Source organism: Pollachius pollachius (genome assembly GCF_949987615.1).
Source record: "Pollachius pollachius genome assembly, chromosome: 4".
NCBI classification, from domain to species: Eukaryota; Metazoa; Chordata; class Actinopteri; order Gadiformes; family Gadidae; genus Pollachius; species Pollachius pollachius.
In genome coordinates this window covers 7,108,030-7,114,029 of record NC_136937.1, presented here as the reverse complement: position 1 = coordinate 7,114,029, position 6,000 = coordinate 7,108,030, and the positions used below count along the sequence as shown (strand labels likewise).

At 44.4% G+C, this 6,000-nt stretch overlaps 1 protein-coding gene across 1 annotated transcript in view; it reads left to right on the top strand.

Moving 5' to 3' along the window:
* rassf3 (Ras association domain family member 3) overlaps positions 1–6,000 on the top strand; it is a 53,558-nt gene that overhangs the window by 7,363 nt on the left and 40,195 nt on the right. The gene's annotated exons all lie outside the window — the stretch shown is intronic.

Sequence of the window (6,000 nt, the reverse complement as noted above, 5' to 3'; positions counted from 1 at the left end):
CACACACACACACACACACACACACACACACACACACACACACACACACCACACACACACAAACGCTAGATGCTGAGTGGGTGTATCAGCATGAATGTGTGAAGAGGTTCATGTGAGTCTAATTAGAGGCTGTTCACCACTTCAATGTTATTTACTCCATTAAATTCCATTTCAGCTGTGAAATGTGTGTGTGTGTGTGTGTGTGTGTGTGTGTGTGTGTGTGTGTGTGTGTGTGTGAGTAGGAGTATTTATGAGATTGAATGTGTCACACTGATGGAAAGCAATAGTTCTTATTTTAGAAAAACGAATAAGAATATCGATAGCAAAAGTCAAACTTATTGATTTGACCTTTTCACAGTTCCCCTTAACCCTGATCCCGAATTGGTTCAGTAAAAACCCATCCCAACTCAGTAAGGAAAGAAAGAAACCTTGAAAGAAGGCCAAATGGTGGAAAGACCTTTCTAGAATAAGTTAATAGTAGTGTGCAGTTATGTAAGGAAAGGTTAAATATGGGTCAAGTACAAGACAAAAATACACAAGAAAGTTACATGGTTATCAAGCACCCGTTGTTTCTATATCAACAAAGTCCATCGTGGCAGTAACAGTACAGTAGTTCCTATTTATCTAAAGAGTGAAAAGGTTGGAGCAATTATTTTTTTTATCTTCAGTTCATGCTGTAAATTATATCTTGTGTGCGGATGATTAAAAGAACTGGGCTCACTCGCTCGTGAATGCAATTATCAAATTGTTAATTATGTCTAATGAATGTAAAATTATTTTTGGCAGCTTTCTCAACCCTCAGAACAATCAATCTAAGCAAAAACCTAGAGCATGAATTGCAAAAAAAGATCTTATTGCTAGCAAAGTCGTGACTAGACACAAAAAACTGGAAAATGGCACACGATCGCAATTGTAAACCAAGCATTTGGATTTGATTTAGCCTTTCATACATTTTTTATTTATTAGACAAACAGAATGTGCTACTGTTTGTCTAATAAATAAATTTATAATCACACACACCACATTCTCTCTCAAGCTCCCTCTCACATTCCTTCTCGCTCTCGCTCTCTCGCTTACACACACGCACGCACGCACGCACACACACACACACACACACACACACACACACACACACACACACACATTCATTTATGTGAGAGTTTCTGATTTCAATTTGTCATATGCAATCCGTCTCGCCTACATTGTATACTGAGTGGGTCTAATTACCCTTGTAATGCAAGTTAATGTATGTATGTGTGTGTGTGTGTGTGTGTGTGTGTGTGTGTGTGTGTGTGTGTGTGTGTGTGTGTGTGTGTGTGTGTGTGTGCGTACATACAATTGTGTTTGTACACACAGAATGTGGAAATGCGATACCGTTAACCCACATAGCACACATTTTTATCTTGACCTTCATAGATTTGATTAAATGATGAAACACAAAAAAAGTATGAACAATCACGTGCACACACAAACCCACACACGGACACACATGTTCATACTCCGGGCCAGGTTTCGAGCAATGGAAATTACTGGAATTGTGAGGATGACAATGAGAGAATGCAAACGAGCAGGAAAGAATATAAGACAGAGTAAAAGATGGAGAAAGAATGAAAGACGACCAAAAATATACACTCAGGTTGCATCTGTTCACACTGGCAAAGACACACAAACACAAACGCACAGGCACACACACACACCTGTCAAAACAAACGCATATGCTCACAGAGGCCTGGAGCCATGGTGACTTTGCACTGACCTATGCCACCCCTTGCATTTTTAATGTCATCCAATAGAGGGCATTCGTCACTCTTTATAAAATTTGAAGATAAAAAAGAGAGTAGGCCTACGCCGTTTAGTTTTGGTAAAGTGGTTTAATCGTTATGGCGAAGATCATGGGATGGCTATAAATCAATGAACCGGTATGCATTCCACACTCATTCCTTCCATCATGCAAATCACTCCATCTCTTTCCTTCCATTGTGAAACATTCCATCTCACGCTGTCTCCCCCATCATCTCTTTTCCCAGCAAGTAGGCTCGTGCCAGTGGGCTAAATCAGCCAGCCAATGGCTACAACCAGAAGGTGTTAAGTCGTAATGGGGGAGGGGCAGCAGACGGCTGGGTGGGGGGTCACGGTAGACGTGTCGGGCAATGATTTCTTAATTTGCTGCACCTGTCCGCATGTCAGCACGCTCCCTACCACACCGCTCTCTGGTGGCGGGTTGCCGTCACCGCATCCTTCCCGAGGTCACCGAAGTGTACACGAAAGGCTTTTTTAAATGTCTTTCCGTTGTAGAATAGTAGTACTCATGTCTTACGACATGACTAAGTCCAAATTAAAAGTTGCCATGAATATTTTCTTTCTTTCTACCAGTAGTGTAATCCCTACTAATATGTTAACCCTAGTTATAGGTAAGGTTCTCCACTGGTCTAGCCTCAGTCTAGGCTGGTTTAGACTGGTCTAGACTCAGCCTTATTAAGTAACGAACCAAGAATGAATACCAGTATTACACCAATATTGCAGTAATCATCAATGCCTTCATGTACTGTTAGAGAAATTGACCGGTCGGGGATAAACTCAGTGAAACAGCAAGCCCTTGAAACACAAATTAACATTTAATCACTAGTTAATTCATTGGCTTCAGGCATCTGCTCTGCGACCCACTCAAAACGCCTGCGCAACTCTCCAATTAGGTCTAATGAGGAATCCTGTGTGTGTCTCATTCCCGCCAGTATTACTTTAATGGTACGGGTTCATGTGGGCCTATTTAGTCACTGGCCTTCTTGCTCAATCAATTGCTGCTGTCTGCGTGCTGCCTGTATGGCTTTCATCATTTAGAACACATAACAGTAGCAGTGGCAGCCAGGAGAGAGAGAGAGAGAGAGAGAGAGAGAGAGAGAGCACTCACTTTGCCTTTTAGCTCTCCTGTGTCCTTCGCCCACCACTCTCCGTCTCCTTTCCTCTCCAGACTCGACAGAGTCTTCATCTAGGTTACATGGATCCCGTTTCCCATGAGGAGGAATCCTATTAACCTCTCGTGTGCAATAATTGTCCGTCAGGAATTTAAGGGTGGCTTTATATCATATATGCTTGTGAATGCTTGTGGTTGCAATGTGTGACACAGCTGATGGAGACTTTTAAACAGGGATTGGGATAACAATCTCCTTTCAACTTGTTTTTTGGGGAGATGAAAGGGGGAGTTATATGTCGACTTTGGTATGGATGGATGAATATAGGACAAGTTAATGAAGTTATGGACGGATGAACATGTGGCTGGCTGAATGATAGATATAGATGGATGGACAGATCGGTGGATGGATGCATGGATTATAGATCAATGAATGGATAATGGATGAATGAATGGACGAATGAGAGCTGAATGAAACGAAACAGTGGGGTGGATGATCCATGAATAGATGGTTGGATGGATGGTCGATGGAGGGATGTCCCGGGGGGATGGACAGTGGAACGTTGGCTGGATGAATGGATGGATGATGGACGGGTGGATGGCGATATTCTGAAGAGTCATGCTTCCTCTTTTGCTGGCTGGGGTTGTTTGTCCTGGGGGTTTGGAGAGGGGATGGCAGGGGGCCGGGGCTGATGGAGAGAGAGATGGAGAGATAGACGTGGAGGGGATGAGAGTTAGAGGACAGGAAAGGGGACAGACGGATGGATTTGGTTCATCCTGACACCCCTTTGTGGGCAGCGCACTTAGCAAACACCAAACCTTATATTTATGTAATATAAGGCACTATGTTTGGTTTTTGCTATAACCCTGCTTTATAGCAATATATATATATATATATATATATAATATATTACATACACTGTATGTCATACAGCATATGTAATATAATATGTTTCTCTATATCTCATTCTCTCTCCGTACATATACAGTATATGGTGTAGATCCTATCGTCACGTTTTGATGAATATAGACAAACAATGACAATGAGTTGATTCAAAGTCAAAACAATGTAATTGACTAGTCCAGCCTGCTATACACACACACACACGCATACACAATAACACAAACTCCCACCCACAGATAGATGGAGAAGGGCGATAGAATGAATGTGAATATTTGAGTCAGCAGGCTTCTCTCTCTCTCTCTCTCCCCCGCTCTCTCTCTCTCTCTCTCCCCTCTCTCTCTCCCCCTCTTCTCTTCCCTCTCTCTCTCCCTCTCTCTACTCTCTCTCTCTCTCTCTCTCTCCATCCTCTCTCTCTCTCTCTCTCTCTCTCTCTCCTCTCTCTCTCTCTCCCCCTCTTCTCTCTCCCTCTCTCTCTCTCTCCCCCTCTCTCTCTCTCTCTCTCTCTCTCTCTCTCTCTCTCCTCTCTCCTCTTCTCCTCTCCCTCTCTCTCTCTCTCTCTCTCCTCTCTCTCTCTCTCTTCTCTTCTCTCTCTCTCTCTCTCACCCCCTCTCTCCTCTCCCTCTCTCTCTCTCTCTCTCTCTCTCTCTCTCTCTCCCTGTCCTACGGTCCATCATCTGCGTCACAGGGGGCCTCCATTTGACTGGCAAATAAGCCACTCAGCACAGCCGACCAGCACTGGGGGGAGGTGGGGGGATGGAGTTGTGTGCTGGTGTGTGGGGGGTGGTGCGATGACAAGAGAACAAGCCCCTGACAGCCGGTGCAGTCAGTTGAGCTGCAGGGAGATACAAGAACAGACCCACAAGACAGACAGAGAGACAAAACAAAACTAAAAGTAAGAAACTCCAGGTAATCCGTCGCGTCCACAAGCGAGCGGCTTGGAGTGTGTGGGGGGAGAGAGAGTTAAAGTAGACTATAGGGGAGTATAGGATGTATGTAGCAGCAGGATGAGTTCTGGCTCGTAGTTCATATCACTTTAAGTCTCTGTGTCCTGTCAGCTGGCCGACAGTAAAACAGACAGACCAGCAGAGAGACAGACACAGAGAGACATTTGAGCGGTAAGAAGATGGGATATGGGAGCAGCCCATGTGTAAACTGTCGGTTAAATTCGGGCAGCACATGAAAAAGAACAATCCAGGTAAGACTAAAGATACCTTTGACGCACACGCACGCACGCACGCACGCACACACACACACCATCCACATGCACACACATACACGGACACCATCAAACCTTCTGCGTAAACGGACACACCAAAATAAAAACACGTACCAAACACTCAAAAACACACACACACACCATCTCATGCGCACACCGTCCAACCATCCACACACAGACAAACACACACACACACCAATGCACATGCAACACATCGTCCATGCACAGACACATGGACGTACACACCATCACGCCATACATACACACCGACATACACAAAAACAACAACACACACACAGCACAGCATCCACACACACACACAAACAAAAACACTGCATCCACACATCATCCTCCTCACAAACAAACGGACGTGCACGGACGCACGCACATACATCGCAGGTAGAGCAACACAAAGCAGCCTTTGTATGCTGATAAAATAATGGTCCTGTTGCGTTCTCTCTTCTCTCCTCTTTCAAAGTAAACATTGGCTTGGTTTCACAGGCGGAAAATGAGGCCAGAGAATATTCTTCCTCCTCTCTCTCTCTCTCTCTCTCTCTCTCTCTCTCTCTCTCTCTCTCTCTCCAATGTATAGTTTCCAACCAGAGGCTAAGTGTATAGCTGGATCCTGTCCAGCATGTAATGAGAGAAAAAGAATGAGACAGAAAGAGAAAGAGAGCTAGTGAGAGAGAAAGTAGGACATACAGGAAGTATAGTGGAAGTGCTGTACGAGAGGGGGAATGGACCCCCCGAGGAAGTGTGTGTGTGTTCTAACCTGGGTATTCCTCCTGCTGATCAGACCAGCATTAAGCGTTGTGTTGTTTCCAGCTGATGGTGTGAAACATGCCGTCGACTTACCCTCGGAGTGTAAGTGAATCATTATTGTTGGAATGGTTTTGAGGTGACTTCCATCGACCAAATGTGATTGTTTTTGGTTTTGTTGAACCAGAGAATGGATGAGTCATTTGTTCACTC